The sequence below is a fragment of the Phyllobates terribilis genome, unplaced genomic scaffold, assembly GCF_046119375.1.
Source record: "Phyllobates terribilis strain yellow unplaced genomic scaffold, ASM4611937v1 Scaffold_1__5_contigs__length_1240528914, whole genome shotgun sequence".
Classification (NCBI taxonomy): Eukaryota; Metazoa; Chordata; class Amphibia; order Anura; family Dendrobatidae; genus Phyllobates; species Phyllobates terribilis.
This window is the reverse complement of record NW_027362761.1, coordinates 1,097,911,006-1,097,930,361: the sequence shown is the minus strand read 5'-3', so window position 1 is coordinate 1,097,930,361 and position 19,356 is coordinate 1,097,911,006. Positions and strand designations below refer to the sequence as shown.

Sequence of the window (19,356 nt, the reverse complement as noted above, 5' to 3'; positions counted from 1 at the left end):
GACCACCAAGGTGCTGGAAAATTTAAAATAAGTAATGGTTATTTTATGTTCTGTTAATTCATTTCCATCTCTTAGTTGTGCTTGGAGAAAAAAAGCCTAGCGATCATGTGTCAATGCGATATTGGGCCGATAGAGTCCGGCAGAAACTGGGGAAGTGTTACCAAAAAAAGAAAAGTACCAGTGGTGAGAGGGGTAGAAGGATGATATTTTAAATTAAAGCCACCTGGATTATTTTATTTTATTCGCTTATATAGCACCATTACTTCCACAGTTCTTTACAGACATCATCATCACTGTCCCCATTGGGGCTCACAATCTAGATTCCCTATCAGTATGGCTTGAGCGTGTGGGAGGAAACTGGAAAACCTGTAGGAAACCCATACAAACTCCTTGCAGATGTTGTGCTTGGTGGGATTTGAACCCAGGACCCCAGCGCTGCAAAGCACCAGTGCTAACCACTGAGCCACCGTGCTGCCGGATTTGCAGATTTTGCTGTTGATCCAACTGTAGGATTGCTGATTTTGCTTTCCCCTTATGTTGGGAAGATCCACAAGAAAACTTTTCTCCCTCACAAATTTTAAAAATTCTGCTCCTCCAAGTCTTCCTTTCATGAAGAAAAACTATCCCGTAGGTGGATAAGATTTTGTTCAAAACTCATTTAGTTTACTGCTTGTATATTCCACTATGAATCTTCTGTCTGAAAATGTGAAACATTTCCATTTCTAGAGAGGAAACATTTATCACTCGTAGGAATAAACGATTGGGCATGTCGGATTTCAGCATACCCAATCTTTTTTTTTTTTTTTTCTCATTGTCCTAGCAGAAATGATTGACTGTTTCCACAGATGTGGGCTCATCAGCCAATTCAACCATAATTACCAGGTTAAGTCTAATGTGTATCTCCATCTTTTGTTCTCATTCTAATGAAGGCTGTGAAGTAGGTGATTTTGAGCCTGCCAAAGACCCCTATACACATTTGATTAAGGACACGGCCCCAATATCAGTATTTGTTCCCCACCTGGTTTTGGCTCCCACTCCTGAGAAAAATCAGAGAAAAGGTATAATAGAAACAAGTCACCAATTCTGCATTTATCACCCACTCCTGGTTTTGGCTCCCACTCCTGAGAAAAAATACTGACCAAATACTGATAGTGGAGCCATGGCCTAAATGTGATGAGAATTAACAATTTCAGCCAAACTACTTGTTTTGAAGGATAAAGACTTGAGAATGATCGATCCATTTGGCCGTCTGATCACAGAAAAATTGTTCACCCGTGTAGTTGAAGTAAATATTCCCAGAGAGATCATTTGTTTGAAACTGTACTGAAAATATATGGCCAGAATCAACAATCTGGGCGACATGTGTATGGCTTTGTTGGCATTGTGATCGTTCAACCAGCAACATACTTTAATATGTATGAGGGTCTTGGGGGTTTAATTATATACAGACGCTTGGGTGTAGAATTAAAGGGGTTGTCCGGAACGTTGGATATTGATGGCCTATCCAAAGGAATATGATCAGCTGTTCGGTGCCAGGTGGCGTGAGCTGCGCTGCACAGCTTTGTAAACGGAATAGTGGCCACAGCCCGGTACTGCAGATCCTTTTCGAATAAATAGGAGGGCGGATGGGCCGTACCTGGCTGTGGCCACCATGCAGTTGACTGAGCTGTGCCCCCCCCCCCCAACCCTCCACCACTTATGCTAAGGATAGGCCATTAATATAAAATTCCTGGACAACCCCTTTAAGTCCCCATATAGATTAATGTCCGAGCACACCGATCTCAACAGATGGGGCTGACAGTCAAATGTCTATGGGAGCCAAGACTATTTATTGTTGGGGAAAGTATGGATCTGCCATGTCCGACTTCAGACTGATGATCATAAGGTCTCTCAGAGAGAAGTCACCGGCAGACATGTCTGGCGATGGCGCTCTCGTAGAGAACATCAAAGCGCTCTGTCGAAAGGGCATCTGGTTTGTGGGAAACGGCTGTCTGCTGAGCGGTGCCATATAATGGGTATGGCCAGTTTTGTGGCTGAGGAGGGAGTCCTCTGGAGACTATCCATGAGCAGGACAGGGCTGATGATGGCGCCCCGCACATTGTTAGATGGAGCACCTCTGTGTAATCCTTGGCTGCGGTGTTAGGTAAACAGCCATGTATTGTACACTGAGGCTTGGGATCAGGGCCGCATGTTTCCACAGTGACTCATCCCCGAGGAATACGCGTCCTTACAAAGCCACCTGGGGAAGCGCACATCTACTGCTGATAAATATTTAGTGAATGTCGCGGCTTCTCCTCGCTGTGTACAGAGCCGCTCTTCAGCTATATAAATATGGTCTTGTAAAGGCCTCCATGGAATGAACAGAAATGGTCGCTTGTCCCCATAGCCACCAGTCGGAAAGCAGTTTTTTTTTTTTTTTCTTCAGCACAATGCACCAAGTTTACGTCAAACTTCACACATTTAACTCTAAGGGCATGTGCGGAGAAATCCCCGCTAATACTCCAGGGTTGGCAGGAAAAATGAAGCGTAAAATGTGTGTGTGTCGTATGTATGTATTTATATATTTTTTTTTTTCTCCGTTCATTTGCGCTGAAATAATTGAAATGCGACAGATTTGAAAACTCATCGGTTCAAATCCGCAAAGAAAAAAAAAAGAAAAAAACAGCATGAGATTTCAGAAATCTTATAATTCAGGTGCTGATCACTAATCACTTTTTTTTTTTTTTTTTTTTTTTAAATATGGCTTTTAGTTTAAGTTTCAAGGTGCCATACTTGGTGCTAGAATTGTGCACCAATTGGCCGATGGTGTCAGACAAGGTGCAGAACCTACATACTGGGGCCAGCGCACCTTACATACTAAACCAATCTGTAGGTGCACAAAGCACGTGACTGTAGCCACTAAACGTTGCGATTCATGAATACGTGGGAAAAAAAAAATTATATTATATATAATTGGGGTATGTTCACATTGACACTTTTGGAGCGGAAACTGAGCAGATGCTCTCAATCCTCCTCAAAAAACATGAAGTTTCTGCTCCAAAAACTACGGTCACTTCATCAAAGCTTTTACACCTCTATTCTGGCATAAAAAAGAGACTCTGAAAAGTTGCATAATTTTGGCACAACTGGCTGCTGCACTAAAATTAAGCAACTTTGCTTTCTCCATTTTCGCCCAACTCCAACAAAGTGGGCGGAGGTGGGGCAGGATGGGAGTGTGGCAACCGCCACTTGTCAATCATGATGAGTGGCGGCGTTTGCTATTCTACAAATCTTACTCCAGCAAGGACTGGAGTAGGATTTGGGGCGAGTCTCACTCGGGTGTACGCCAGTCGTCCGGCGCTCCTGATTCATGAATCGGGAGCGTCCGACTCCAGTCCATCTCCTCATGAAGAGCGGGGTGAACAGCAGCAGTCTTGTATCGAGCCCTCAGTGTGCGCTTACTCTTGTGCTGCACTTGGCTTCACAAGTCTCTCCTAGAGTGGAAAATTTAAAAAGTGCTCTGTTGAGTAAAGGGTCCCATGGCAACAATCAGCGTAAGCCCCTCTTATGATGACCGAATTTGCAAACAAACAGAATGCCTGATGTTTGTTATCCCTTACACATGTGGGCTATGGCCACTGGGCCACTTCCTCCTTCTCTTATCGGCCTTGCACGAGTTCTTAGCAAAGTGGATGGACAAACCAGGACCCTCCTCTCTGCAGCATCCCCCCATAGCAGCTGCATTTCCTGCCTATATGATATTTTTTAAAACCCATTTTACATGAGGTATACATTTTTAAACCATTTTCCAGGATTGATATAATAATAATTGTCGCCAGAGTAGGACTGCCACCTATCTAAGATTAATGGCCAGTCTGGAGAAAACCCCTTTATGTCCTAAGATGTATGTACCATATGTGCTCTGATGTGAGGGTTTTATAAGAGGCTTTCTACACCCAGTAGACTGTGAATTCTCTCTGGAGATACATATTTAGTGCTTCTATGATCACGGGCCATGTCCCAATATAACCCCTCAGGTTTTATGTGGAAAAGCAGCATAACTGCCATCAGACCTAACACATCTGAGATCTTAAAGGGGTTGTCTCAGGTTTATCTTCAGGAGCCCGAACTGTGCTCTCCAATGTGCCTAGTAGAGGCAACTTTTGTCTCTGCAGCACCAAAGGAGCGTTGAGGCGCCGCGCTCTGACCTCCGGTTGAGGCGCCGCGCTCTGACCTCCGGTTGAGGCGCCGCGCTCTGACCTCCGGTTGAGGCGCCGCGCTCTGACCTCCGGTTGAGGCGCCGCGCTCTGACCTCCGGTTGAGGCGCCGCGCTCTGACCTCCCCAGGCCTCCATATTCGGGGCAGTGCTTACCAGCTATAGAGCGGTGTTCTCCAGGTGATATTGCCTGTGCAGGTACTGCAATTAACTCATCACCTGTGAATACTAAGGAAATCCTGGAAACATGACCTGTTGGTGGTTCTTGAGGACTGGAGTTGGGGGGCACTGCTGTAGAGCAAACCGCTTACAAGCGTGCGGATTACCTGGGGAACCAGCCAATGCTGAGGTGACTGATAACCTGGGCAACGAGCTGTAAACGATGCAATTAATAATACTTCTGTTTTTCTAAACCAAAAATATTTTAATAAGAGGTGAATTGCAAAATTGCTTGCTTTTTACAATCCACAATTTACAGACATGAGCCTACCTCTCTATTGGAAGTGTTACCGTTGCCCACCACAGAAATTCAGATTACTGCTACTGAGAAATGAAAGCGATCATCTGCTCTCCTAAACCACCTTACAAGCCCCTCCTGTGTATTTTCTATTTATTTGCGTTTTTCTCCTTCAAAATGCACAATCCTGCTCTTATTTTTATTTTTTTGTGTGTCCATAGTGCAGATTTGATTCTACATTTTTGTAATTGTGTGTTTTTTTTATTCTTCTATTAGAACTGTAAGGGTGGATGGGGGAATCCTTCACAGTTCAACAGCCACTATAGGATCACTGCTCTTGAAGTTTCATGAAATCACATCCACTTTGCTTGGACTAAGCTGCAGTTTTTCTGCACAAGAAAAGGCATCAGAAAAAAAATTGTTTCCGCTAAGTGGGAACATGGCCCTAGGCTGTGTGTGTCTAATTTACTGTAATCTGATTTTCTATTTGGCAGATTAATAGTAACTGAAACATCCCATAGCTCTTAGTGTCTTGTATGACTCCGGGTTCCCTCCCGTACTGTGAGCGGTGCGCTGTCATGGCTTTCCCCGGTCACACAGGGGTCCTGTCCCTCTAAGCTCGCTGCATTATCTCTCCAGCGTGTACCCTCTTATCGCTTTACATGTTACTAGTCCTATCTGTACAGCAGACCTCCCTCCCCTGGAAAGGGCGACAAACTGCAGATCTACAGGATACTGATTAGGGTATAAACTGTGCAAAAAAAACAACTTTTTTTTTTTTATATTTTTGACTATTTGTGTAGGATTTTTATAAACTTTACATATAATATTTCATTATATATTTCAGTACTCCGATTTTGCCAGTATCCTGCTGTGTTGGTGCCCATTTAGCTTTAAGGCCACATTCACACATTCAGTATTTGTTGAGTTTTTTTTACTTCAGTATTTGTTCCACTCCTGGTTTTGGCTTGCAATCAGAGAAAAGGTATAATAGAAACACGTCACCACTTCTGTATTTATTACCCACTCCTGGTTTTGGCTTACAAATACTGAGGTAAAATACTGAACATGTGAACATGGCCTAAGGCACTAAAACATGGAGGCCATGGTAGTTGAGCAGCTGTTTAAGCAACAGCGCTCAAGGTTTTGATGAAGAAGCTAGGTAAGTGGGGCCCCATGCAGGCTGCGCACATGGTAAGGCTACGTTCACACAGCCCATGGAAAAAAACTGACGTTATCTGAACAGCCCAATTGAATAAGTGGGTCCCATAGAGATCAACTGTGTAACATCTGATTTTTATTTTCATTGCTAATTTTTGATGTATTAAAGAATGGATGCCATATGTATGATAAGAGATGAAAAGTCATCTGTTATTTTTGGATGAAAATCCGATTTCTTTTATACGCTTGTGTGAACATGGCCTGAGGCTGTATTCACACATCCATGTAAGTGTTACCATCCGAGAGAACCTAATTTAATTTTTTTTTTTTTTTTTCTTGCTTCATTTTTCATTTCACCTCCCTACCTTTTCTCCCTCAGGTGCCATCCTAGTTGCATCTGTGTTGTGTATGGTTTATTTTTCTTTTTAATCCATTTATTTCTTATCAAGGTATCGGCTAAAAACAGATGAAATTTAGAATAGAACTCAGAATGTGTATTTCGGTTTTCTGCCCGTCATCCATTCTGTATGGAGCCCCATAGATTTTAATTGTCGAGTCTCCTCTGCAAAACGAATGAGATTAGGACATGCCCGGAGTCTCATGGACCGAACACATGGATCCGTTTTTAAAACTGTGTATGGATCAATGAAACTGTGGGTTTGTGTGCTGTCCAAGAACAAAACGGACAGCACTAGGACGTGTCATATGGATGTGTGAATAACAGCCTAAAGGAGGCTATTAGTGGTTTAATCTTGACGACCCCACCATCTTTTAAAGAGGTTGTCCACTACTTTACTTTTCCATTGAGGACCTATCCTTAGGATAGGTCATCAATGTCTGATCGGTTGGGGCTCGACATCCGGCATCCCCTGCTGATTAGCACTTCTCGGTGGCGGCCGCCGTCAGAAATTGCTAGACTGTAAAGCTGGTCAGCCTTCAGATAATGGCCACTGTAGGATACCCCACATCCGCCATCTATTGATTTGAATAGCGGGTAGATGTGCGGTATCCTGCAGTGGCCATTATCTGAAGGCTGAGCTGCTTTACAATTGAGCAGTTTCAGCCGGCGGCCACCACCACCAAGAAGAGCTGATGAGCGGGGGGTGTCGGATGTCGCACCCTGATAAGTCATCAGTCTGATCTATCCCAGGGATAGGTCCTCTATGGAAAAGTAGTGGACAACCTCTTTAATGCTGCTTTTTAGCTATGATGATTGAATTCATGTTTCTGCAATGTCTAACGAAAGTCTGTGCAAATCCAAAAGCCATTAACGTCTCATCAGAAGTTTGTATTACTGTTCTTTCCTCCTTGCTTTACATTGCAGCATTACTCATATGCTCCTATTAGTTGAAGTGTGAAAAAAAAACAATTATTAGAGTAAAAAATCCATATGCTGGAGTTGTCCTGCATGTATGCTGAACAGTCAGCCTGTCTACCGTAGGGTTGTGTTTTTATAGTTTTGGGACAATGACGTAGAAGATCCTCTTACCAGACACTACTTTGTATGAAAGAAGGTGCATAGACATCAGCATTTAATTTCCTTTTTTACACGGCTTTATATGTTCCCACCATCATTTCCTTTCATGGCTGCTGCTTCCACTATATTCTTTGCTTGTCTTGAATTATTTTTCTGAAATGAGATAAAGTAGCTCCTCCTCCTCCTCCTCCTCCTCCTCCTCCTCCTCCTCCTCCTCCTCCTCCTCCTCCTCCTCCTCCTCCTCCTCCTCCTCCTCCTCCTCCTCCTCCTCCTCCTCCTCCTCCTCCTCCTCCTCCTCCTCCTCCTCCTCCTCCTCCTCCCTCAGCCTGGCCCTCCACCCCTGAGGTGACGTGTTCCATCTCTTACATGACTCATACATCCTTTTATGTGGTCTTGTTCTTACATGATTGAGCTGCACTATGTAGTAACATAATGGCTGTGTGAATTAGCAGCAGTGGCTCTTAATTATTACTATTCCAATTACATTGATCATTCTAAATAATATTGTAGAGAGCTGCCCATGTGCCACCACTGCTGGTCTATGTAGTGCAGTGTCGTATGGTTTATTACTAATTGAGTAGGTGTGCTGGACTGTCTGACCCTGACAACTGATACTTTTCTGACCCAGTAATGTGTTCAGAACGGATGTCGCTTTTCTACCCCTCATTCCTCGTTGTGCAAAGTGGCTCCACCTAGTGGCTAATAATATGCAGAGAAAGCACTTGTATCCCATACTGAATAGTCTGCATACGTTCAAGGCTATAGCGTCTCTTTGCTTTGTGACCAATATCAAATGTAGTCTCTCTTCTTATCGGTGGCTTAGGGGTGGGCATTAGGTAAAGGGTGGTACATAAAACAAATGGAGCGCTAGCAGGTTGACTCAACGACTACTAGTAAGTGACCCAGGACCGCTTACATGAAGTGCTGAGGTTGAAAGTGATCCAAGCGTCACTGAAGTTACCGCTGTAGTTGACTTATCTACTGGGTGACGGTCGTTGTGTTCATTGTACTTGTTTGTCGCAACCATTTTTTTTTCTGAGTTGTGCCTCTATGGATTGTCTCTCCTGAAGGTTTTCGGGGGTGTATGTGGCCATCGGGCCCTGACCACCTATCCCTCCTTGGAGATGATCCATACTTTGTCTATTGCTCCTGATGTTCACTAACCCAGCAGCTTAGGTTGAAGTTGAGAGCAACGCTCTCCTAAAGTTCATCATAAAGTGGCCACTGATCCTTGACCTTCTGGCTCGCAAGGTTGAAATGTATGTTGGCGGTTCAAGGCGGCTCACTTGTGCGGTGTTTGGTGTAACATGTGCAGCCATTGCCCCTTTTTATAGAAATTGGTGAAAAGAGGTGAGACGCTGAGCAATTAAGTTAACACCTCTCCAGTGGATGTTGGGACCAGGGCTTCGAAGTCTGTATCCATTTTGGTGGAGTCGGTATAAAATGGACTGACTTTGACTCCTAAAATATGTAATAAATTGGGTCCAGTAGTTCAGTGCAGGATGTGCTGTAAATGTTTTCATAAGAATTTGGAAAAAGTTATGAAATGTCCTATAATGTCTGTTCTGTTACTGATCTAAGGATCTTGGCTTTTAGTTGAGATGAATCTGTGCTGCACTTTATGTACACGCTCAGTAGTGAGGCCGTGCTGACGAGTCGGAAGTCAGCGAAATTGAGGAGTCGGAGGTTTGGCTTACTAACTCCGACTCCACGGTCCTGGTTGGGATAATGAATGCTTTCCTACTACCTCGTCTGCTGACAACCTCTGCAGCCATTTTTAGTGTTGTCATTGGTGGTTGTCGCTCTTTTCATAAATATCAGTGTAGCGTCGGCGTCCCTGCCCCCTGCTAGGCAGGGACGCCGTTCCCCTCACCTCTCCGCTCCGTGCCCGGCGGCTTCCTCCCGCTCTGCTGGCAGCGCGCGCTGCTTCCCGGCCTCTGTGCTTAGGGCGCGCGCGCTCCCCCAAGGAGTCCCCGGCCAATGGCCGGAGGACCTCTCCATATATAAGGCACCTCCTCCAAAATGGAGGTGCCCGAGCAATGTTGTTGCAAAGCCTTCACTCTGCTTCAGCCCTCAGGTCCCGTTGCCAGTGACCTGCCAGTCACCTGCCTGATTCCTGCCTGTTACCTGCCAGTCATCTGCCAGATTCCTGCTTGATACCTGCCTGATATCCGCTTACCAGCTTGCAAGCCTGCGGTCCGACGGTCTGCTCTCCGACACCTGTCAGTCTGTCTATGGACCAGCCTGCCCGCTCACCTGGGAGCGCTCACCTGTTACTTGCCTGCTAGCCTACCTGGAGGCTCTGCCGTCACTTGCCGTGACCACCTGCCTGTCCAGAGACTTTTGCCCGCTCACCTGGGAGCGCTCACCTGCTACCTGCCTGCTTGCCTACCTGGAGGCTCTGCCGTCACTTGCCGTGACCACCTGCCTGTCCAGAGACTCTTGCCCGCTCACCTGGGAGCGTCCACCCGCTACCTGTCTGCTAGTCTACCTGGAGGTTCTGCCGTCACTTGCCGTGACCACCTGCCTGTCCAGAGACTCTCGCCCGCTCACCTGGGAGCGCTCACCTGCTACCTGCCCGTTGCCATTCTACCCAGAGACTGTCCCTGTCACTTGCCGTGACTACCTGCCCCTCTACCCAGAGACTGTCCCTGTCACTTGCCGTGACTACCTGCCCGTCTTCCCTGGGAGCCACCCGCTTCCTTACAAGGACTGCCCTCTTGTATAGTTGCACAGAGGTTCCACCTCCCAGATCCATTACAGTTTGCTCGGGCCATGGAACCCGGTGGCCCTCAGATCTCCGATCTGCACCAGGAAGTCTTGCGTCAGAAAACTCAGCAGGAGGTGGTACTGTCCTATCTACGGTCCGTTAACTCTCGTCTAGGCGCATTGTGTGACTCGTCTATGTCTACCTCTGGTCCAGCCGTGCCCATTCCTGCGGTACCGCAATCCAGTCCCTTCATGGTACCCGACTATGGACCTCTGCTTCTGGCACCTCCACGCTTTGCCGACGAACCTACTTTAGCTCGGGGTTTCATAAACCAGTGCACCCTGCACTTTGAGCTATTGGCATACCAGTTCATCTCCGACCGGGCCAAGGTGGCCTTCATCATGTCTCATCTCACTGGGGAGGCACTGGCATGGCTAAATCCCCTGTGGGAGAGAGGGGATCCCCTGGTGTCCGACCTGCCATCTTTCCTCGCTGCTTTCCGGAAAGTCTTCGATGAACCTGGACGGAAAACCTCTTCTGCCTCCTCTCTGCTACGTCTCCGCCAAGGGAGTCTCACCGTGGGCCAGTATGCCATACGGTTCCGCACCCTTGCTTCTGAGCTTGCCTGGGAGAATGAGGCTCTGGTGTCCGTCTTCTGGGAGGGTCTTTCCGGTCGGATTAAGGACGAGTTGGCTGGTCGGGACATTCCTACCACTCTGGATGACCTGGTGTCACTAGCTACCCGGATCGGCATCCGGTTCCAAGAACGTGCCAAAGAGACTACCTGGGCGAAAGACTTTTCTTGCTCTGCTCCTACTTCCCTGAGACCTGCCTCTCAACCAGTCACTCCGCGGGCACCCTCGCCTGAACCTATGCAGATCGACCAGACCAAGATGGTCAGATCTCGCCAAGAATCTCGCCGAGCCGAGGGAAGCTGTTTCTATTGTGGCAGTATGGAGCACTTCATCCGTTCCTGCCCGGAGAAGCCGGGAAACGCCAGTGTCTAGGACCGCTCGGAGAGGTCGTCCTAGACAAAAGTAAGCCCTCTCCGTCTCTGACTTTACCGGTCTTTATTGCTTGGGGAGAAAACCGTCACTTTGAACTCGCCCACCTGGATTCTGGAGCTGCTGGAAACCTCCTCTCCCAGTCTCTGGTAGAGAGATACCGTATTCCCACCAAGTCCCTGGCTGAACCACTATCAGTCGCCTCCGTGGATGGAAGACTTCTCTCGGAGACCATCCTGCTCGTCACTGAACCCATAACCCTGCAGGTGGGAATGCTGCACTCTGAGGAAATCTCATTCCATGTGCTGTCCGGACTTTCTCACTCCCTGTTGCTAGGTCTACCTTGGCTCCAGACACACGAACCCGTATTGAACTGGCGATCCGGTGAAGTACTCCGATGGGGTCCAGACTGCCATAGGACCTGCCTGGTTCCGGTCCGCCCAGCTCGCCCTCCGCCAACTCCAGCTAATTTACCAGGTCTCCCGGCTCCTTACTGGCCCTATGCGGATGTCTTCGGTAAGAAGGAAGCAGAGACGTTGCCACCCCATAGGCCATATGACTGCCCGATCGACCTGGTACCTGGCACCACTCCTCCCCGTGGGCGTATCTACCCGTTATCTGCAGCCGAGACCCGGGTCATGTCTGAGTACATTGAAGAGAATCTGGCTAGGGGATTTATCCGAAAATCTATCTCCCCGGCTGGAGCCGGATTCTTCTTTGTCAAAAAGAAAGACGGCTCGCTACGCCCCTGTATTGACTATAGAGGACTCAATCAGATCACGGTTAAAAATAAATACCCCTTCCGCTCATCTCTGAGTTATTTGATCGTCTTAAAGGCGCCAGGATCTTCTCCAAGCTGGATCTACGTGGAGCGTATAACCTGGTCCGTATCTGTCAGGGAGACGAGTGGAAAACAGCATTTAATACCCGGGACGCACACTATGAGTACCGTGTGATGCCCTTCGGTCTCTGCAATGCTCCCGCCGTCTTCCAAGAACTGGTCAACGACATCTTCCGTGACCTTCTTTACTCCTGCGTGGTGGTATACCTGGACGACATCTTGGTCTTCTCTCCGGATCTTCCCACACACCGGAGGGATGTTCGTCAGGTCCTGCTTAGGCTCAGGCAGAACCACCTCTATGCTAAATACGAGAAGTGCCTTTTTGAGCAGACCTCTCTTCCTTTCCTGGGCTATATTATCTCCCTGACAGGCTTGCGAATGGATCCCGAGAAGCTCTCTGCTGTCCTAAAGTGGCCCCTCCCGGAGGGCTTGAAGGCGATACAGCGATTCCTGGGCTTCGCTAATTACTATTGTCTCTTCATTCCTCACTTCTCGTCATGGACTGTTCCCATATCTGCGCTCACCCGTAAGGGAGCTAATCCCAAGGTATGGTCATCCGAAGCTGAGGAGGCCTTCCTTTCCCTGAAACAAGCCTTCTCCTCTGCCCCTGTGCTGCACCGTCCGGACTGCAACAAACAGTTCTACCTGGAGGTTGATGCCTCCTCCTCTGGAGCCGGAGCGGTGCTCACCCAGAAGTCTTCCTCCGGGAGAATGGTAACCTGCGGCTTTTTCTCTAAAATCTTCTCCTCCTCTGAGCGCAATTACTCCATAGGAGACCGAGAACTGCTTGCCGTTAAATTGGCGCTGGAGGAGTGGCGTTACCTGCTTGAAGGGGCTCTATACCCGGTGATCATCTATACGGATCACAAGAACCTGGCATATCTCCAAAATGCCCAGAGACTTAATCCACGTCAGGCCCGGTGGTCTTTGTTCTTTGCCCGCTTCGATTTCATCCTTCATTTCCGCCCGGCGGACAAAAATGTCAAAGCTGATGCCTTGTCCCGATCCTTCCTGTCCTCCGACCAAGAGGAGGACCCTATGCACATTATCGACCCCTCCAAGGTGATGAATGTGGCCCCCTTGGATTTGACTCGTCTTCCACCCGGCAAGACGTTCGTGGTGCCTCCAGACCGTGAGAGGGTTCTTCGCTGGGGTCATTCTTCTAAACTAGCTGGCCATGCCGGCCAAAAGAAGACCTTCCTACTCATTTCCCGGCATTACTGGTGGTCTACCCTGCGTAAAGATGTTGTAGACTTCGTCTCTGCCTGTTCATCTTGTGGCCGCAACAAAGTTCCCAGACACTTACCAGCTGGTCATCTCCTGCCGCTTCCCATACCTGTTGCCCCGTGGCAACACATCGCTATGGACTTCATTACCGATCTTCCTGTCTATGCCGGGTGTACTGTCATTTGGGTGGTCGCGGACCGCTTCTCTAAAATGGCCCACTTCATTCCCCTGCCTGGTCTTCCGTCTGCACCTGAGCTGGCTAAGGACTTTATTCGCCATATCTTCCGTCTCCATGGCCTACCCCTCCACATCGTGTCGGATCGAGGGGTTCAGTTTACCTCACGCTTCTGGAGAGCCACATGTAAACTGCTGGACGTCACCCTGGACTTCTCCTCCGCTTACCACCCTCAGTCCAATGGTCAAGTGGAGCGGATCAATCAGATCCTTACCAGCTATCTCCGGCACTTTGTTAATGCCCACCATTCTGATTGGGTGGACCTCCTTCCTTGGGCCGAGTTCTCTTATAATAACCACGAGAGCGAATCCTCTTCCAAGTCCCCGTTCTTTATTGTCTATGGCCAGCACCCCCGGATTCCGTTTCCCGTCTCCGCCTCTGTGGACAACCCTGCCGCGCAGTCTCTTGTCAGCGAGTTTTCTACCATTTGGGAGAGTACCAGGTCTGCACTTCTTCAGTCCTCCGAGCGGATGAAGCGTTATGCTGACAAGAGACGTCTGGATCCGCCTCAATTCCGTCCGGGAGACAAGGTTTGGCTCTCTTCCAAACATGTACTGCTCAAGATACCCTCCTACAAGTTAGGTCCTTGCTTCATCGGTCCTTTCGAAATCCTCAGGCAAATTAATCCAGTGGCCTACAAATTAAAACTCCCGGCCACCTTACGGATTCCCAACTCCTTCCACGTATCTCTCCTCAAACCCGTTGTTTTTAACTCTTTTTCCAACAATCCAGGTACTCCTCCTGCTCCGGTTTCCGCTCTCTTTGAGGTAGAGAGTATTCTGGCCACTAAGAGGGTAAGAGGAAAGACCTTTTTTTTTTTTTTTTTGGTAGATTGGAAGGGGTTTGGTCCTGAGGAGAGAACATGGGAGCCCCGGGAGAACATCCATGCCCCTCTCATCCTTGCTAAATTTCTCTCTGGCCTAAAAAAGGGGGGGCCTAAAGGGGGGGGTACTGTAGCGTCGGCGTCCCTGCCCCCTGCTAGGCAGGGATGCCGTTCCCCTCACCTCTCCGCTCCGTGCCCGGCGGCTTCCTCCCGCCCTGCTGGCAGCGCGCGCTCCTTCCCGGCCACTGTGCTTAGGGCGCGCGCGCTCTCCCTCCCTCTTAAAGGGGCCGCGCGCGCCGTCCTAAGGAGTCCCCGGCCAATGGCCGGAGGACCTCTCCATATATAAGGCACCTCCTCCAAAATGGAGGTGCCCGAGCAATGTTGTTGCAAAGCCTTCACTCTGCTTCAGCCCTCAGGTCCCGTTGCCAGTCACCTGCCTGATTCCTGCCTGTTACCTGCCAGTCATCTGCCAGATTCCTGCTTGATACCTGCCTGATATCCGCTTACCAGCTTGCAAGCCTGCGGTCCGACGGTCTGCTCTCCGACACCTGTCAGTCTGTCTATGGACCAGCCTGCCCGCTCACCTGGGAGCGCTCACCTGTTACCTGCCTGCTAGCCTACATGGAGGCTCTGCCGTCACTTGCCGTGACCACCTGCCTGTCCAGAGACTTTTGCCCGCTCACCTGGGAGCGCTCACCTGCTACCTGCCCGTTGCCCTTCTACCCAGAGACTGTCCCTGTCACTTGCCGTGACTACCTGCCCTTCTACCCAGAGACTGTCCTTGTCACTTGCCGTGACTACCTGCCCCTCTACCCAGAGACTGTCCCTGTCACTTGCCGTGACTACCTGCCCGTCTTCCCTGGGAGCCACCCGCTTCCTTACAAGGACTGTCCCCTTGTATAGTTGCACAGAGGTTCCACCTCCCAGACCCGTTACAATCAGTTGATACAGAAGGTGAGGAACCCTGAGACCAACTTGTCCACGTCGTTATGACATCACTTGGCTGTTTTTAGTAAAGCCATAATATTAACTCTGCTTCTTCCTAACCTGACCTTCCATCGAAGTTCAGCTTTATTGTGGGAAGCAGCCGCACTAGATTACTTTGGCAGAATTACAGGGGGGTTTCTTTTACTTCTTTCTCACATAACATTTCCCATTGTGCATCAGTGAGATTGGCTCTTGTCCCCTTTTTTTTTTCTGTTCCATCACATAATATAAATTATAGCAGGGCTGGGCAATAAATTTTCATAAGGGGCCACATGAGAGACCATGATTGTTGTGGAGGGACGGACCAATACATTTAAAATTCTTTTCAATGTTGTCATTAACTTTATTTATTCTTCTTCTTCTTATATTTTATTGCTTATGAGCAGATCAAAACCATATACTGCTTTTTCATTAACTTTATCGGAATCAGTAAATTATATCATACTGTTCCTGTTTTTCAACCCTCGTACTATCAACAGCTTCCCCAAAACAGTATAAAGCCCCCACACAAAGTATGACATGGTCCCACAGCTCCCACGCACAGTATGATTGTCCCACAGCTCCCACACACAGTATGATTGTCCCACAGCTCCCCACACAATATACTGGACACCTCAGTCCCACACACAGTACAAGCCCCCACAGTCCACCAAAAGGCTTGATAACAGAAACAGTATGATGGCTCTCACCAAGTTTCAATGCCCACATAGTCCCCTCACACTGTATGTTGGCCCCCATATCCCCCTGAGGCTCCACAGCCGACGCAATCTAATGAAGTCATCGCGCTTGCTGCGGTGATGCACTCAACCACACATACAGAAGGGTGGAAGACAGCCGACGGCTCCCTCCTCCACCATTATGTTCTCCGGTATCTGCAGCCCAACGATGCAGATACTGGTGAAATGGAGGTGGGGAGGGCGGCTGCAGCATCCTACCCGCAAGTCACTGCTTTCAGCCCTCCTGCCAGGGGCGGACACAGACTGTAGTGGGCCCTTGTGCCCCCCCTTCATAGGGCAACAAAGTTATGTAAACATAACCCCCCCCATGTGCATCTATCACCCCCCCCCATGTGCATCTCATCCCCCCCCCCCTGTGCATCTCTGATTCCCCCCACTCCTAGTTAATTAATTGTATTAAAAAAAAATAAAACTTGTTATACTTGCCCCCATGTGATCCCTGCAGAATCCTGGCGCTCGTCCACGTCGCTGCCACCAGGTTCTCCTGACTTCCGACCATGTGACGGCGCCGTCACATGACCGGAAGTCAGGGGAATCATGAAGGCGCTGCCACAGCAGCGCTGCACTGCTACACAGAGGAAAGCTGCGCTGAGATGTCCCGGTGCTTAGTGCTCAGCATGGGGCCGGCTCCAGGTTTTTGTAGGCCCCTTTAACACATACCACGATTCATGATGCACAGATACTGAAGAGAAATATCAGGATACTGGCCCCCATGTAACGCTCCACGCAGGATACTGGCCCCCATGTAACGCTCCACGCAGGATACTGGCCCCCATGTAACGCTCCACGCAGGATACTGGCCCCCATGTAACGCCCCACGCAGGATACTGGCCCCCATGTAACGCCCCACGCAGGATACTGGCCCCCATGTAACGCCCCACGCAGGATACTGGCCCCCATGTAACGCCCCACGCAGGATACTGGCCCCCATGTAACGCCCCACGCAGGATACTGGCCCCCATGTAACGCCCCACGCAGGATACTGGCCCCCATGTAACGCCCCACGCAGGATACTGGCCCCCATGTAACGCCCCACGCAGGATACTGGCCCCCATGTAACGCTCCCTACCCCCCCTTATAATGCCCCATGCAGGATGTCACCCCCCCATCCCCCTCCCTTATACTGCCACAGGCCTCCATGCAATAAAAAAAATAAAAAAAAATCAAATACTCGCCTCACTCCTCAGCTACTCCAGGGTTGCCGGCCTCATCCCGCTCTGCGCTGTGACTGCTCAGGAGAGACCCTCTGACCTGAGACGTCACTGTGCAGCAGCCGCGGAGGATGCAGGAGCTGCTGCGGAGGCACGGGGAGAGGTAAGTATTGTGCCGGGGCCCTGAGCAAGCGGGGGGCGGGGGGGGAGCGGGCGCTGACACAGCTCTCCTCCGCTCACGGGTCCCATAGTGCGCGGGGTGCCCGACGGTGAGGGCTTCACACCCCCACACCCCCTCCCGGCCTGCTCAGGGCCCCGGCAATTGCCCGGGTGCTGACGCCGGCCCTGCGGGGGCCCCCAACCGGCCGGGCCCCATACTGGAGTCAGGACAGTCATGCCCTGATGGCGGCCCTGCTGGAGGGGCCCCCTCTCCCTCGGAGCACCCGTTCAATGAATGGGCTGCACGGGCGGTAGGTCCGCCCCTGCCTCTTGCTGTCACATTCTGCAGGCCAGATAGGAAAAGCCAAATGCCCGGATGTGGCCCGCAGGCCGTAGTTTGCCCAGGTCTGTATTATAGATATAGCTCAAATGTATGGGATATCTCTTCTTACATTTGTAAACTGTAAAATCAAGTATAGCGTAATTTTGTAAATCTTCTATATAACTTATTTTTCTCCGCATTCATCAGAGTTGAAATCCCCCAGCATTCCTTGCTGCAGAGCTTGCTCTGGGAAATGTTGCTCTCCATCAGGCATAGTGCAGGTTAGCAGCTCGGCTATTAGTGAATGGAGAACCAGCTTGTTGACTGTTTCCAATAAACCTTATCTAAACATGTTATCTCTTAATTACTGGAGCTAATTTGATTTTTCGTGCAAATACGATATTTATACCAAGGTGTTTCCATATACCGGAGAATTAGTTCCAGGCTGAGTGAATATTTGCATTATGAGACGACTTACAAGGATTTAGCCCGTAAAGGTTTCTTATTTTGTAAGTAAACAGCTGAAATGAAATTGGATTGCTGCAAAATGAAGAAAATAAGATTTTACAAAGAATCCTTTCACAGGTTTGGCACGTGCAGGACCTGTTCGCTAAAGGGAGCTTTACATTGTTGAGCCGTGGACACCGGGAACCGGGCATTCCATAATCTCCAGTTTAACATTCCAAACAAACTAAGAACGCACGGCGCCCGGGGCGGAGAAACTGGGGCAAAAACCTACATGAATGTGTACACATCTGCTCAGAGCTGCTTTATCACTCGTGTGTGTCTGTGTATGAGCTCAGAGGATCGGTGCCTGCAGATTGCACAGGCAACCGTTCACTGCAATGATCGCATTTTTTTTTTTTTTTCTAATTTCTTTTATTACTATTCTTTGAATTGCCATTTAAATCTGTATTAGGAATTTGCTATATATCCTTACTCTAATATAGTATTTCACTTTTGTAGAGGACTGACCATTAGTGATGAGCGAGCACTAAAATGCTCGGGTGCTCGAAGCTCGGGTCGAGCACATTGGAATACTCGGGTGGGTGCTCAACCCGGGCAACGAGCCCAATGTAAGTCTATGGGAAACTCGAGCATTTTTCTGGTGGTCCCCCCCGGCGGTCTGCAGAAGGTCAAAAATTGCCCAAATCGATGGGAACGGTGCTCAATTAAATGTCAGGCAGGCAGAATATATAGGCAGACAGGCAGGCAGGGTATATAGGAGGGTGCATGAAAACATAGCAGGGCACTTGGAACACTCTAGTGCCCTCCGATTTTCATGCACCCATCTCTTTAAAAAAGCCGGCCGGCAATTCGGCAGCGGCATACACCGGTACCAGACAATTTAGAACAGAAAGAATAGAGCATCACACATAGATAGAAACATGTCAGTCACATATATAATAAGTACAGTGATAGTGTTGATTACTGTACTTGTCATTTAGTGTTAAAATAAAGGATTTATTAAAAAAAAAAAAAAAATTGGCGTGGGGTTCCCCGTAATTTTAGTCTCTAGCGGAGGTTAAGCAGACGGCTGGGGCAGATGTTTGAAGCCTGGGAAGGAGGTAATACCCACTGAGCTTCCCAGGCTACTAATATCAGCCCCCAGCTGAATACCTAGCCTTTACTAGCTATTAAAATGGGGGACCCAAAAAAAAAAAAAAAAAAAATGACGTGGGGTCCCCCCTATTTTAATAGCTAGCAAAGGCTAGGCAGACAGCTGGGGGCTGATATCAATAGCCCAGGAAGGGTGCCATGAATATTGGCCCCCTCCCAGGCTAGAAACACCAGCCGTCAGCCGCCCCAGAAATGGCGCATCCATAGGATGCGCCAATTCTGGCACTTAGCCTCGCTCTTCCCACTGCCC

At 49.0% G+C, this 19,356-nt stretch overlaps 1 protein-coding gene across 9 annotated transcripts in view; it reads left to right on the top strand.

Moving 5' to 3' along the window:
- The window catches only part of TBC1D1 (TBC1 domain family member 1), a 241,533-nt gene that overhangs the window by 114,723 nt on the left and 107,454 nt on the right, over positions 1-19,356 (top strand). The window lies entirely within an intron of this gene.